We start from the raw sequence: 15,944 nt of genomic DNA on the forward strand, positions 1-15,944 counted from the left end.
GACATACTCAATGAAGACAATAACATTTCATCATCTACTCATGGATCTAAAGTTTGGCAAGCAACGAGATGGTTTTGTGCCTATCTCATTTGGAAGAATATGAACAATATGGTCTTCCATGGAAAAGGGTGGAATGGCCCGATCGCGTTAAATGAAATCCAAGTCATGTCGTTCGAATGGATTTCCAATAGGTAGGGAAAAAATAAAAGGAAAATGGATTTGCTGTCTTGGTTAACAAATCCGCGATGCTATCTTAATTACTCGTGATATTGTAAGTATTGTACGTGTTGCTTACTTTGCAACACTTTCGTGCGTTGTTTAGTTCTTAAGCATTACATTAGTCTAGAACTTCATGTGTAATTTTTCGTGATATTGATAGAAGTTGTTTGACTTTTCAAAAAAAAAAAAAAAAAAAAAAAATTTGAATGACAACTTTCGGCCAATGAGAAATAAAATAGATATAAAATAGAAATAAAACGCATATAAATGAGCAATATTATATGCAACTAGAATCGACTATGATTTTAGTATAGATATTGATACACATATTGTTTGTACCTATTTCCGGCTATCGGTCACAAGTACAAGTACATGGTAAAACTTTGATGGAGTGAATTGTCGATTGACTGTTTTCCCTACAAACAACATCCGTGCGGACCCGAATTACGATGCAAGAATCGTGGGTGGCTAAGATAATCTCCGAAGCCAAACTGTGAGTTGCTCCGTCTTGCGTTCTGCTGCTATGCTGTTAAGTATTAGAAATAGAAAGTACCATGTGAGAGAAAAAGTGTGTTCTCTGACACAAGTCCAAGTGTCTAAAAAGTGATGGCCCAAGTGCCTTATTTATAGGCACATGGGGTTTCCAGATTGTTCGGAGACCCGTGTTATGCAGCGATTGATTACTTTCTCTGAAAAGTGTGTAACTAGCTTTCCACTTTATGTTTATGTGACATGTGTACTACTCACGTGTATTATGCTTTAATATTTAGGGCTTGTGCATAAATAGTGGCATGCAGGATTTACGCAAAACGTTGAACGGACGGGTTTGTTATTTATTGATATTCCTTGACGGAGAGCGTTGAGCGTGTTTAAACATAAAATTCCTTTAACTCTTCTTTTAATGACTTTTGAGCGTCTGCGAGAGTTATTTCATGACTTTTAAGCGTCTTTTTCATTCTGTTTTGAGCGTTTTTTTATGCGTGTCTACCTTTCTCCTTAAGCTGTCAACCGAACGAGCCTCTACTTAACTAGTGCAATCGGCTCATTAGAAATAATAATTAATTTTTAATAATGATCAAACCTATTTCAAATCTTAGAGATTCAAGTTAGATCCGAGTCCAAGAAGATAAAGGAAGATTGGGGTTGTTTTTCATGTTTTAAGGATCCTACGATCATTATATAAAGATATTCATCTTTAAAGGAAAAATTACCGCGACCCTAAACACATAGATCTATATGATCATAAATTGACACATTCATATGTTCATACATCTATGCTCAATGAGAGCATTATACCTTTAATGCATTATGAGCATATCACTAACAATAGCATCTAACCCCAAAATGAGGTGATGGCACTCCTATTTATAATGCTCAAGAATCTAGTGTGATGCGCCCTCTATCCATGTGATGTCTTATATTTTAGTATGTGCGCCATTATTGCACATGAACATGATGCGCAAATACGTATACACAACCATGCACACGATCAAGTCCCCCCCCCTCCCCCCCAAATTTGAGATGTTAAAGCAATAGCTTTAGCAAGTCAAACTCTTTTTTCAACAGGGTAAGTACTTTGGCGCTTTTTGCGTAAACAGTCGTTGACAATTTTCATTGGAACGCATAATTGTATCGTAATCATTACGAATAATTAATGTTTTATAATTTCATGTGATGATTGACTAGGCATGTCAAATCAATCGGCGTTAGTGAAGTACACGCTTCATTGTTTGCTTTTCTCATGATCCTCTACCATTAGATTAGTACTAGTGTACGGTGTTGATTTTCTTTAATCTTCTCTTATTAAAAACCTTGAAAAGTTACCATTTGTACCCTTTTGTAAAAATGTGAATTCCACCAATCCTTATCTTCGACTCTTTCTTATTCATTATGCTTATCATCTCCTTTCACGTTAGTTTCTCAATCCCGTCGTATAATCGTGTCAGTTATCTATTACTTTCTTGCTTCTTCGTTATCATTAAATTTTAGAAATTATGGCCTCACTATCGAAAACACCCTTTCCACTTCTTTTAACGTTTTAACTGTAGAAGAAGTTCAATCATCTTTTAATGATGAACAAATAGAACAATTAATCGAACTGTATCCTATACTTAAACTTTTTAAACCTTCCATTCCTGAACCCTATGAAAGGGCTAACAACCCTCGAAAGGATAAAGTTGCTATTTACTAAGCTGCAATGTATTGTCGAAATCTTGGAGTTTCAATTACTTTTCACAAGTTTAGTCGAATCATACAACGAAGGCATTAGCCAATTTCACCTATAAGCCGTCGGTAGAATCATCATGTATGAACTTTACTGTCGAGCAAATGAAAAAGAACCTCGTGTAGACGTTTTACAAAACCTATTCAAAATTAATGTTCATCAAACTTCTTGGTTTTCTTATTCTTCTCGCGCACAATTCATTCCTACTCCAAAAGGTGGGTTAGGCAACTGAAAGAAATATTCTTTTTGTTTGATGATAGTATTGCCAAATCTAAACCAGAAGTTCTTTCTTGGAGTGATTCCAATGCAGATGTTCTTAACCATTCACCCTCCCTTAACCCAGAGGCTAAAGAAATAAAGAGTTTATGCAAAAAGAATTCTATGTAATTTTGCGCCCTTATAGCAATACAACCCTTTATATGAGTGCTATTTTATCATACTGGCCATGAACAGATTCAAGGCTTGTTTTTGAAAATGCCATAGGGAATGGTATATTGAAATTTCTTTTTTCCTTTGCGTTAATAAACTGTTTTTAGTAAATATAAAATTACTTACAATAAAAAAATTTCGCAAAAATGAGGCTAGAAAGCTACGCAAGGGCTATTTCATCCATACTATGCAAGAAGTTTCCAACTCTGGTACAAGTGGTGATACCACATATGCGAATATTGCTCATGATCCTGCGGTAAAGGAGAGCAAATGCAGCAGGAAACTGATATCGCCCAAAAATTTGATTTCGCTTCTCGTGTAATGAGGTCGGCAGAGCGAGTCTTAGCAGTTGTTGTTGATTATTTTTTAATTATAAGTGTGGGGCCTAAATGTAATTTTTCTTTTCTTAAGGTAGAAAGAGTAAGTATGACCTAAGGTCGTGTTTTTAAATGGTTATGCAAATTAAATCTTAACATATAATTGTCTTTAATTAACTTAATTGGATAGAAATATATAGGTTTTGTATTTTATATTAAGTCCTAATTGCAGGAAAAATAAAGGGGTGAGGAATATCCGGAGAATGCAAATCAAGGAGATGTTAATTGTGATATACGCTAATACTAAAGAAAGGTAGTCGTGATATGAAAGCTTTAACTAGTGCAATCCTGAAGTGCATCGAATGAGTCGATCATAAAATCCTATCGGTCTTTGGGTCCTAGCATTGTCTAGAGGTCAATGTATATATGTCACTAAGGTTGTATCATTGAAGTGTAACTAAACCTCAAGGGTTATACTAAGTAAAGTCACTAGTTCAAGTTAGTAGTTATATTTCATTCCTAACCCTCGTTATCGATCTTTCGATCGAATAACGACATGCCTTATTGAGTAAACATGATCACAAATAGGAGGGACCTTTAAGGTTAAGTTAATATAACATGGGTTTATGTAACACCGGCCATTTTTTTTTATAAAACAGCGGAAGACTTTACTAATAAACACAATATAAGTCACGTCATTACATTAATTCATGTAATTAAGTTTAAGTTTACACAACGGTGTTACGTTATTACAAAACATTATTTAAACAAAAGTCCACATCAGAGTAGGGTTGTCAAACATGTCTTCTACATCATCACCCATCCCGACTAGCAGTATCTAAACCTGCAAGGGAAAAAATGTGGGAGATTAGCGCACCGCTAAGTGAATGGAATCTATCTATCAGATATAGCTTAAGCCACACACAAGCTATATACTAACAACAACACATGCTAACTACCAAATAGCATATAATAAGACAATACGAGGATCGGTGGCTTGTACGAGCACATGACTCTCAGCTGATCAGGCCTGAGTTTACCGATAGTCCCTGCTACTCAATTCACAGTATAGTTATCCAGATGCAGGGGATACATCGTTCACATTATACTCCACAATCAGTATCCTATGGACCCAACCTCCCCTAGGCACGATTGACCTCATACGGACTCTAACCTCTCCTAGGCACGGTCTCGAGTCCCCAGTCTCCCTAGGCCCGACTGGTTCCATTCACACAGTGTACACATAATATACACATAACATCAGACATACTATATTATTCTAACATGGCAATCCCTACACTATGCATGGTAAAAGAGTCAACCACAGTAGCAAGTTATGCTACTTAAACTCTATCCGGAGATAGACCCACTCACCAATTACCAGCAACTGCTCAGTTATTATTTCTGAGCTTCCTCCGTGTTCTTATCTCCTGAGAACAATAAAAACCAAGTTAGAATAGTGTTCCCATAAAAATTAGACACACTGACAGCACATTTCAGCAAATTAGTAAAAAAAGCGTTCGCTAAAAATTCATGCTTAATACTTATGCATTTTCAGAATTTACATCCTGAAAACCATAAAAACACACGGGCAGCATAACGGCTATAAATAAACACTTAGTAAAATTTTCACTGCCTAAGACCATCGGCCGACCGACCAAGACAATCGGCCGACTGTCTTCACACCATCGGCCGAGGGTCCCTTCTACAGACCGAACGAATAAAGAAATTTCACCAACTGAATGACTCCCACCATCGATCGATGGTCAACGATCATCGGCCGGTTATCAGTCACCATCGGTCGATGGTCAAAGACCATCGGCCATAGGTAGTTCATCAGCTACAGCAGCAGCAAAGTGACAGGTTTCAACCCATAATCACCAAATCTCGACTTTGGTCACGTTTTAAACCTCAAAACTGAACACATCTTGTACACAAAACATTTAGAAACATAAACCCACAACCTTTATGCACAAATAACAACAAATTGAACCAATTTTGACATCAAAACCCACTTTCATAAAACTTAACTAAAACACCCATTTTGACACTGATTTGATCACGAAATCATACAAACTTTACCTTGTTAGAATCACAACAACACAAGGAATGATTTGACACTAAAATCAAGCTTCAATTCGAGATTAAATGATTTAGGGTTGTTTGAGATGATGAAGATGAGGTTAGGTGAGAGGGAGTGATAAATGAATTTTCTAGAGAAAATGAGAAAGTGGCAGCTGGTATAACACTTAATTGTGTTATATCACAATACCCCTCGACATACGGGTATTTACAAGTTGTCTGATATCTTTCGCACAAGATTAGGTAACCCAAACGAGTTCCAATTAAAATAAACAAACATGTTCTGGGACCCTTGTCATAAACTGGTCACAACACAAATATAATAAAACACTAATAAAATAATTAAAATAAAAGCACTTAAGACTAAGCACAAACTCTAAGGGCAAAATAGGCAACTTATAACTAGCCCGGGTTTCAGTCTGTTAAAAATTCACCCCCTTAAGAAGATTCCGTCCTCGGAATCTGGTCTTAGTCAAACAAACGAGGGTAATGGTTTCTCATCAACTCTTCTGTCTCCCAAGTAAGATTAGAACCCAAACTGTGCTTCCACTCAATCAACACCATCGAAATCTCTTTCTTTCTCAGCTTAGTCACCTTTCGGTCAACTACACAGACCGGCTCTTCCACCAATTTCTTATTCAAATCGACCCTTAAATCTTTTAAAGGAAGAAGTTGCATTTCATCTTCGACTTTACACTTACGAAGATAACATACATTGAATGTATTATGAATACCGGCTAACTCTGGCGGAAGATCTAACACCATAGTCTGATCATTCAACACTTCACTGATCGGAAACGGACCAATATATCTCAGTGCTAACTTACAACGTTTACCGAATCTGATAATCCCTTTCCACGGTGAAACTTTAAGATACACTCGTTCACCCACACTAAAGGTTACCGAACGTCTACGCGGATCAACATACATTTTCTGCCGGTCTCTAGCGGCTTTTAACTTTTCTCGCGCAATTGCAACTTTTTCGGCTGTCATTTTAACAATTTCAGGACCTGCAAACTGTTTATCCCCAGCTTCTAACCAACAAGTCGGAGTTCTAAAACGACGACCGTACAACATTTCATATGGCGGTATCCCTATACTCGAATGATACGTATTATTATACGCGAATTCGACCAACGGCAAATGTGTATCCCAAGAACCACCGTATTCTAACACACAAGCCCTTAACATATCTTCGAAAGTCTGTATCGTTCTTTCACTCTGACCGTCTGTCTAAGGATGATAAGATGTACTTAAATTCACACGCGTACCCAGATTCTGTTGAAGAATATTCCAAAATTCAACACAAATCTGGATTCTCTATCTGAAAAGATCGATAATGGCACACCATGTCGACTAACTATTTCTTTCACGTATAATTCGACTAACGCACTTAACGAAGATGTTTCACGAGTAGCAAGAAAATGAGCACTTTTAGTTAGACGATCCACTATTACCCAAATCATATCATGTATTTTCTGAGTTCGAGGTAATTTTGTCACAAAATCCATCATTATATGTTCCCACTTCCATTCTGGAATCTGTAACTGGCATAACGAACCATAAGGTTTTTGATGTTCTGCCTTCACTTGAGCACAAGTATGACACTTTTCGACATAATGGGCGATATCTGTTTTCATTGTTAGCCACCAATACACTATTTTCATGTCATGATACATCTTATTACTACCCGGATGTTCTGTCAATCTGGATTTTTGAGCTTCTGTCATGATTAAATCCCTCAAATCTCCAAGCTTAGGCACCCAAACACGATTGTTTAAGGTCTTTAGTCCACGTGAGTCATTAATTAAGTCCACTTTTCGTTTGATCATTTGTTCAGATTTAATATGTTCGTCCTCCAAAGCACAAGCCTGAACGGTTCTTAAGCTGTTAATTAAATCTGAATTTATATTCAAACGAAGGAATTTCACATTTTCACTTGACTTTTTACGATTTAGCGCATCTGCAACCACATTTGCCTTACCAGGATGGTATTTAATTTCACAATCATAATCTTTGATCAACTGTTGCCACCGTCTCTGACGCATGTTCAATTCTTTCTGTGAGAAGATATACTGCAAACTCTTGTGATCTGTACAAATAACACAATGGGTTCCATAAAAATAGTGTCTCCACAGTTTCAAAGCAAACACTACTGCAGCCATTTCAAGATCATGCACTGGATAATTCTTCTCATGAACTTTCAATTGTCGTGAGGCGTAAGCGATTACTTTATCTCTTTGCATTAATACACAACCCAATCCAGCAAATGACGCATCACAGTATACCAAGAAGTCGTCTGAACCTTCTGGTAAAGCTAACACTGGTGCTTGACACATTAGCTGTTTCAAAATCTGAAAAGTCTTTTCCTGTTCATCAGTCCATCGAAAGGCTACATCTTTACGAATCAACTTAGTCAACGGACCCGCTATTTTCTAGAAATTCTTGATAAATCTGCGATAATAACCGGCTAATCCGAGAAAACTCTTAATCTCCGTCGGAGTCTTCGGAGAATTCCAATTCATTACCGCTTCTATCTTTATCGGATCAACCTTTATACCTTCGGCACAAATCACATGACCCAAAAACTGCACTTCACGTAACCAAAATTCACATTATGAACATTTTACAAATAGTTGCTCACATTTCAACAAGTTCAAAACCTGTCTCAGATCTTCAGCATGTTCAGTCTCTGTCTTTGAATACACTAGTATATCGTCTATAAACACAATCACAAACTTATCTAAGAACGGATGACACACTCTATTCATTAGATCCATGAAGACTGCTGGTGCATTCGTCAACCCAAACGACATGACAAGAAATTCATAATGACCATACCTTGTATTCATTAGATCCATGAAGACCGCTAGCGCATTCGTCAACCCAAACGGCATGACATGAAATTCATAATGACCATACCTTGTTCTGAACGCTGTTTTCGGTATATCTGATTCAGCAACACGAACCTGGTGATATTCGGATCGTAAATCTATTTTAGAAAAGAATGAAGCACCCTATAACTGATCGAACAAGTCGTCTATTGGAGGTAACGGATACTTATTCTTCACTGTTCTTTTGTTCAATTCATGATAATCAATACACATACGCATTGACCCATCTTTCTTTTAACAAACAATACCGAAACACCCCACGGTGAAGAACTCGATCGGATAAACCCACGATCTAATAACTCTTAAATCTGTGGCATCATTTCACGGATTTCAGACGGTGCTAATCGGTATGGAGCTTTTGCAACTAGAGTTGTTCCTGGAACCAACTCAATCTTATATTCGACTTCCCTTACCGGCGGTAGACCTGGTAACTCATCCGGGAACATTTCAGGAAATTCTGATACTATCGGAATATCGGCCACTGTTTTCTTTTCTTTCTTCGCATCAATCACATATGCAAGAAATGATTCACAACCCTTTGCCATCGACTTTTTTGCTTTCATCATGGTTATCAACAAAAAATTATACCCGCCCCGCTCCCATCGGGCCACAACACGGGTTCCATCGGTCGAACGAAAGATAATCATTTTCCTATCACACTTAATATTAGCCCTAAGCGAGCTCAGCCAATCCATTCCTAATACTACATCAAAGCTAGGAATAGGTAACACTAAACAAGTCACCGGGTAAGACTTCCCTTCGATCTCTATACAAACCCCAGACACATATGTTGTGACGGGTGTGGTCTTACCATCGGCTACTTCTACACTAACTGGCTTGGGTAACACAGTAGCTGGTGATTTCAACTTAGCACAGAAATCTAGGGACATATAACACCTATTGGCACCACAATCAAACAATACGCGAGCAAGTATTGAGTTGATTAGAAACATACCAGTGATCACTTCATTATTTGCCACAGCATTCTCAACCGACATCTGAAAAGCTCTAGCCTCTACTGTCGGAGGGTTCTTCCTCTTCTGCCCACTCGAGGCAGTTGACCCTCTGGCTGATGCTGAATGCGCCCCTGACCCTGCCCTAAAACTACCACTCTTCGATGGACAACTAACTGCACGATGCCCTGGTTTGTGACAACTCCAACACACACTATTCGGATATGGGCATGCTGAAGACTCATGCCCAACAACACCACACTTTAAGCATCTTCTTGTAGCCTCATAACATTGACCACTGTGAGAAGATCGACACGTGTGACACCAATTCCCTTTACCTGATCCAGACCCAGTACTACTCTGACCACTTTTACCCTTCGATTTAAACCCACTAGACTTCTTGGATTTAGAACCTATTTGACCAGATACTTGCCCACCTTGTTGGATTACATTACCAAACATTCTGTTTCTGGCGGCCTGAACATCATTTTCTACCATCTTAGCCATCACAACAGCTTGAGACAATGATGTAGCTGTTCTAACAAAAGTTCGGTACTCTGGCAGAATGATATTAACAAAATGCTGGATACGAGACGCTTCGTTTGGCACCCACTGTTGTACAAACCTCAGTTTATCCATATACTTCTCTACTACTTCATCGATAGTCATTTGAGGTGTCATCTTCATTTCAAGAAAATCAGTCTTGATTCGGTTCATATCAAACGGATTACAATACTGTTCACACATCTTCCCATGAAACTGCTCCCACGTGATCATACTCACTTGCTCTTTCGGTATACTAGAAATCAAAGAATCCCACCAAATCATAGCCCTACCTTTCAATAATCGACTAGCATATGTTACTTTCAGCTCAGGTTCACATTGGCACGCTTCAAATACCCTTTCAATTTCTCGCAACCAATTAAGAGTTACAGTCGGATCAGTACTTCCAGAAAACTCAGAGGGTTTGCAATCAAGAAAGTTCTTATAAGTGCACCTTTTGGGTGGTTTCATGTAGGGTTGTTGAAACATTTGCATTTGGTATAGGTTCATCATCATGGAATTTTGGTAAGTAAAAGTGTTTTGCGGTGGCATATAGTATTGATTAGGTATTTAATTCTAAAACTGGTTCTGGTGCACATTAGGTATTGTTTGGGATTGCGCGGTTAGAAATCCAGGTGGTGTATCATCATTTTCAGAATGTCTCGCCAATTCAAGCTCATTAATTTTATCTTTAGCCTCTTTTAGCTTGCTTTCTAACTGAAGGATGTAACTATTATGATCATCATCAGACTCAACACCCTCTTCTGGTGCTCTGAATGTTCCGGGGTTGGATGGGCCAGTTGCGTTTCTATCAGCCATACCTGTGCTGAAATGTCCCGTTCTTATTGATTAAAAACGTTCCATATTAATTGATTTCGTTGCGAGGTTTTGACCTCTATATGAGACGTTTTTCAAAGGCTGCATTCATTTTTAAAACAAACCATAACCTTTATTTCATAAATAAAGGTTTAAAAAGCTTTACGTAGATTATCAAATAATGATAATCTAAAATATCCTGTTTACACACGACCATTACATTATGGTTTACAATACAAATATGTTACATCGAAATCAGTTTCTTGAATGCAGTTTTTACACAATATCATACAAACATGGACTCCAAATCTTGTCCTTATTTTAGTATGCAACAGCGGAAGCTCTTAGTATTCACCTGAGAATAAACATGCTTTAAACATCAACAAAAATGTTGGTGAGTTATAGGTTTAACCTATATATATCAAATCGTAACAATAGACCACAAGATTTCATATTTCAATACACATCCCATACATAGAGATAAAAATCATTCATATGGTGAACACCTGGTAACTGACATTAACAAGATAAATATATATAAGAATATCCCCATCATTCCGGGACACCCTTCGGATATGATATAAATTTCGAAGTACTAAAGCATCCGGTACTTTGGATGGGGTTTGTTAGGCCCAATAGATCTATCTTTAGGATTCGCGTCAATTAGGGTGTATGTTCCCTAATTCTTAGATTACCAGACTTAATAAAAAGGGGCATATTCGATTTCGATAATTCAACCATAGAATGTAGTTTCACGTACTTGTGTCTATTTTGTAAATCATTTATAAAACCTGCATGTATTCTCATCCCAAAAATATTAGATTTTAAAAGTGGGACTATAACTCACTTTCACAGATTTTTACTTCGTCGGGAAGTAAGACTTGGCCACTGGTTGATTCACGAACCTATAACAATATATACATATATATCAAAGTATGTTCAAAATATATTTACAATACTTTTAATATATTTTGATGTTTTAAGTTTATTAAGTCAGCTATCCTCGTTAGTAACCTACAACTAGTTGTCCACAGTTAGATGTACATAAATAAATAGATAAATATTATCTTGAATCAATCCACGACCCAGTGTATTCGTATATCAGTATTGATCACAACTCAAACTATATATATTTTGGAATCAACCTCAACCCTGTATAGCTAACTCCAACATTCACATATAGAGTGTCTATGGTTGTTCCGAAATATATATAGATGTGTCGACATGATAGGTCGAAACATTGTATACGTGTCTATGGTATCTCAAGATTACATAATATACAATACAAGTTGATTAAGTTATGGTTGGAATAGATTTGTTACCAATTTTCACGTAGCTAAAATGAGAAAAATTATCCAATCTTGTTTTACCCATAACTTCTTCATTTTAAATCCGTTTTGAGTGAATCAAATTGATATGGTTTCATATTGAACTCTCTTTTATGAATCTAAACAGAAAAGTATAGGTTTATAGTCGGAAAAATAAGTTACAAGTCATTTTTGTAAAGGTAGTCATTTCAGTCGAAAGAACGACGTCTAGATAACCATTTTAGAAAACATACTTCCACTTTGAGTTTAACCATAATTTTTGGATATAGTTTCATGTTCATAATAAAAATCATTTTCCCAGAATAACAACTTTTAAATCAAAGTTTATCATAGTTTTTAATTAACTAACCCAAAACAGCCCGCGGTGTTACTACGACGGCGTAAATCCGATTTTACGGTGTTTTTCGTGTTTCCAGGTTTTAAATCATTAAGTTAGCATATCATATAGATATAGAACATGTGTTTAGTTTATTTTAAAAGTCAAGTTATAAGGATTAACTTTTATTTGCGAACAAGTTTAGAATTAACTAAACTATGTTCTAGTGATTACAAGTTTAAACCTTCGAATAAGATAGCTTTATATGTATGAATCGAATGATGTTATGAACATCATTACTACCTCAAGTTCCTTGGATAAACCTACTGGAAATGAGAAAAATAGATCTAGCTTCAAAGGATCCTTGGATGGCTTGAAAGTTCTTGAAGCAGAATCATGACACGAAAACAATTTCAAGTAAGATTTCCACTCGAAATAAGATTGTTATAGTTATAGAAATTGAATTAAAGTTTGAATATGATTATTACCTTGCATTAGAAAGATAACCTACTATAAGTAACAAAGGTTTCTTGATCTTGGATGATTACTTGGAATGGATTTAGAAAACTTGGAAGTAAACTTGCAATCTTGGAAGTATTCTTGATTTTATGAAACTAGAACTTTTGGAATTTATGAAGAACACTTAGAACTTGAAGATAGAACTTGAGAGAGATCAATTAGATTAAGAAAATTGAAGAATGAAAGTGTTTGTAGGTGTTTTTGGTCGTTGGTGTATGGATTAGATATAAAGGATATGTAATTTTGTTTTCATGTAAATAAGTCATGAATGATTACTCATATTTTTGTAATTTTATGAGATATTTCATGCTAGTTGCCAAATGATGGTTCCCACATGTGTTAGGTGACTCACATGGGCTTCTAAGAGCTGATCATTGGAGTGTATATACCAATAGTACATACATCTAAAAGCTGTGTATTGTACGAGTACGAATACGGGTGCATACGAGTAGAATTGTTGATGAAACTGAACGAGGATGTAATTGTAAGCATTTTTGTTAAGTAGAAGTATTTTGATAAGTGTCTTGAAGTCTTTCAAAAGTGTATGAATACATATTAAAACACTACATGTATATACATTTTAACTGAGTCGTTAAGTCATCGTTAGTCGTTACATGTAAATGTTGTTTTGAAACCTTTAGGTTAACGATCTTGTTGAATGTTGTTAACCCATTGTTTATTATAACAAATGAGATGTTAAATTGTTATATTATCATGATATTATGATATATAATATATCTTAGCATGATATATATATATACAGTTAAATGTCGTTACAACGATAATCGTTACATATATGTCTCGTTTCGAAATCATTAAGTTAGTAGTCTTATTTTTACATATGTATTTCATTGTTAATACACTTAATAATATATTTACTTATCATTTAACATAATTAACCAAGTGTATCAATATCTTAATATGATTCATATGTACCTAGTAAGACGTTGTTATAACGATAATCGTTATATATATCGTTTTCGAGTTTCTTAAATTAATAGTCTCATTTTTATGTATATAACTCATTGTTAAAATACCTAATGAGATACATACTTATAATAAAATCATGTTAACTATATATATAAATATATATATCATCGTATAGTTTTTACAAGTTTTAACGTTCGTGAATCACCGGTCAACTTGGGTGGTCAATTGTCTATATGAAACCTATTTCAATTAATCAAGTCTTAACAAGTTTGATTGCTTAACATGTTGGAAACACTTAATCATGTAAATAACAATTTCATTTAATATATATATAAACATGGAAAAGTTCGGGTCACTACAGTACCTACCCGTTAAATAAATTTCGTCCCGAAATTTTAAGCAGTTGGAGGTGTTGACGTATCTTCTAGAAATAAATGCGGGTATTTCTTCTTCATCTGATCTTCACGCTCCCAGGTGAACTCGGGTCCTCTACGAGCATTCCATCGAACCTTAACAATCGGTATCTTGTTTTGTTTAAGTCTCTTAACCTCACGATCCATTATTTCGACGGGTTCTTCAATGAATGGAAGTTTTTCATTAATTTGGATTTCGTCCAATGGAATAGTGAGATCTTCTTTAGCAAAACATTTCTTCAAATTTGAGACGTGGAAAGTGTTATGTACAGCCGCGAGTTGTTGAGGTAGCTCCAGTTGGTAAGCTACTGGTCCGACACGATCTATAATCTTGAATGGTCCAATGTACCTTGGATTTAGTTTCTCCCGTTTACCAAATCGAACAACGCCTTTCCAAGGTGAAACCTTAAGCATGACCATTTCTCCAATTTCAAACTCTATATCTTTTCTTTTACTGTCCGCGTAGCTCTTTTGTCGACTCTGGGCGGTTTTCAATCTTTGTTGAATTTGGATGATTTTCTCGGTAGTTTCTTGTATTATCTCCGGACCCGTAATCTGTCTATCCCCCACTTCACTCCAACAAATTGGAGACCTGCACTTTCTACCATAAAGTGCTTCAAACGGTGCCATCTCAATGCTTGAATGGTAGCTGTTGTTGTAGGAAAATTCTGCTAACGGTAGATGTCGATCCCAACTGTTTCCGAAATCAATAACACAAGCTCGTAGCATGTCTTCAAGCGTTTGTATCGTCCTTTCGCTCTGCCCATCAGTTTGTGGATGATAGGCAGTACTCATGTCTAGACGAGTTCCCAATGCTTGCTGTAATGTCTGCCAGAATCTTGAAATAAATCTGCCATCCCTATCAGAGATAATAGAGATTGGTATTCCATGTCTGGAGACGACTTCCTTCAAATACAGTCGTGCTAACTTCTCCATCTTGTCATCTTCTCTTATTGGCAGGAAGTGTGCTGACTTGGTGAGACGATCAACAATTACCCAAATAGTATCATAACCACTTGCAGTCCTTGGCAATTTAGTAATGAAATCCATGGTAATGTTTTCCCATTTCCATTCCGGGATTTCAGGTTGTTGTAGTAGACCTGATGGTTTCTGATGTTCAGCTTTGACCTTAGAACACGTCAAACATTCTCCTACATATTTAGCAATATCGGCTTTCATACCTGGCCACCAAAAATGTTTCTTAAGATCCTTGTACATCTTTCCCATTCCAGGATGTATTGAGTATCTGGTTTTATGAGCTTCTCTAAGTACCATTTCTCTCATATCTCCAAATTTTGGTACCCAAATTCTTTCAGCTCTATACCGGGTTCCGTCTTCCCGAATATTAAGATGCTTCTCCGATCCTTTGGGTATTTCATCCTTTAAATTTCCCTCTTTTAAAACTCCTTGTTGCGCCTCCTTTATTTGAGTAGTAAGGTTAGTGTGAATCATTATATTCATAGATTTTACTCGAATGGGTTCTCTGTCCTTTCTGCTCAAGGCGTCGGCTACCACATTTGCCTTCCCCAGGTGGTAACGAATCTCAAAGTCGTAATCATTCAACAATTCAATCCACCTACGCTGCCTCATATTCAGTTGTTTTTGATTAAATATGTGTTGAAGACTTTTGTGGTCGGTATATATAATACTTTTGACCCCATATAAGTAGTGCCTCCAAGTCTTTAATGCAAAAACAACTGCGCCTAATTCCAAATCATGCGTCGTATAATTTTGCTCGTGAATCTTCAATTGTCTAGACGCATAAGCAATCACCTTCGTCCGTTGCATTAATACACAACCGAGACCTTGCTTTGATGCGTCACAATAAATCACAAATCATCATTCCCTTCAGGCAATGACAATATAGGTGCCGTAGTTAGCTTTTTCTTCAATAATTGAAACGCCTTCTCTTGTTCATCCTTCTATTCAAATTTCTTCCCTTTATGCGTTAATGCAGTCAA

The sequence above is a fragment of the Rutidosis leptorrhynchoides genome, chromosome 3, assembly GCF_046630445.1.
Source record: "Rutidosis leptorrhynchoides isolate AG116_Rl617_1_P2 chromosome 3, CSIRO_AGI_Rlap_v1, whole genome shotgun sequence".
Lineage (NCBI taxonomy): Eukaryota > Viridiplantae > Streptophyta > Magnoliopsida > Asterales > Asteraceae > Rutidosis > Rutidosis leptorrhynchoides.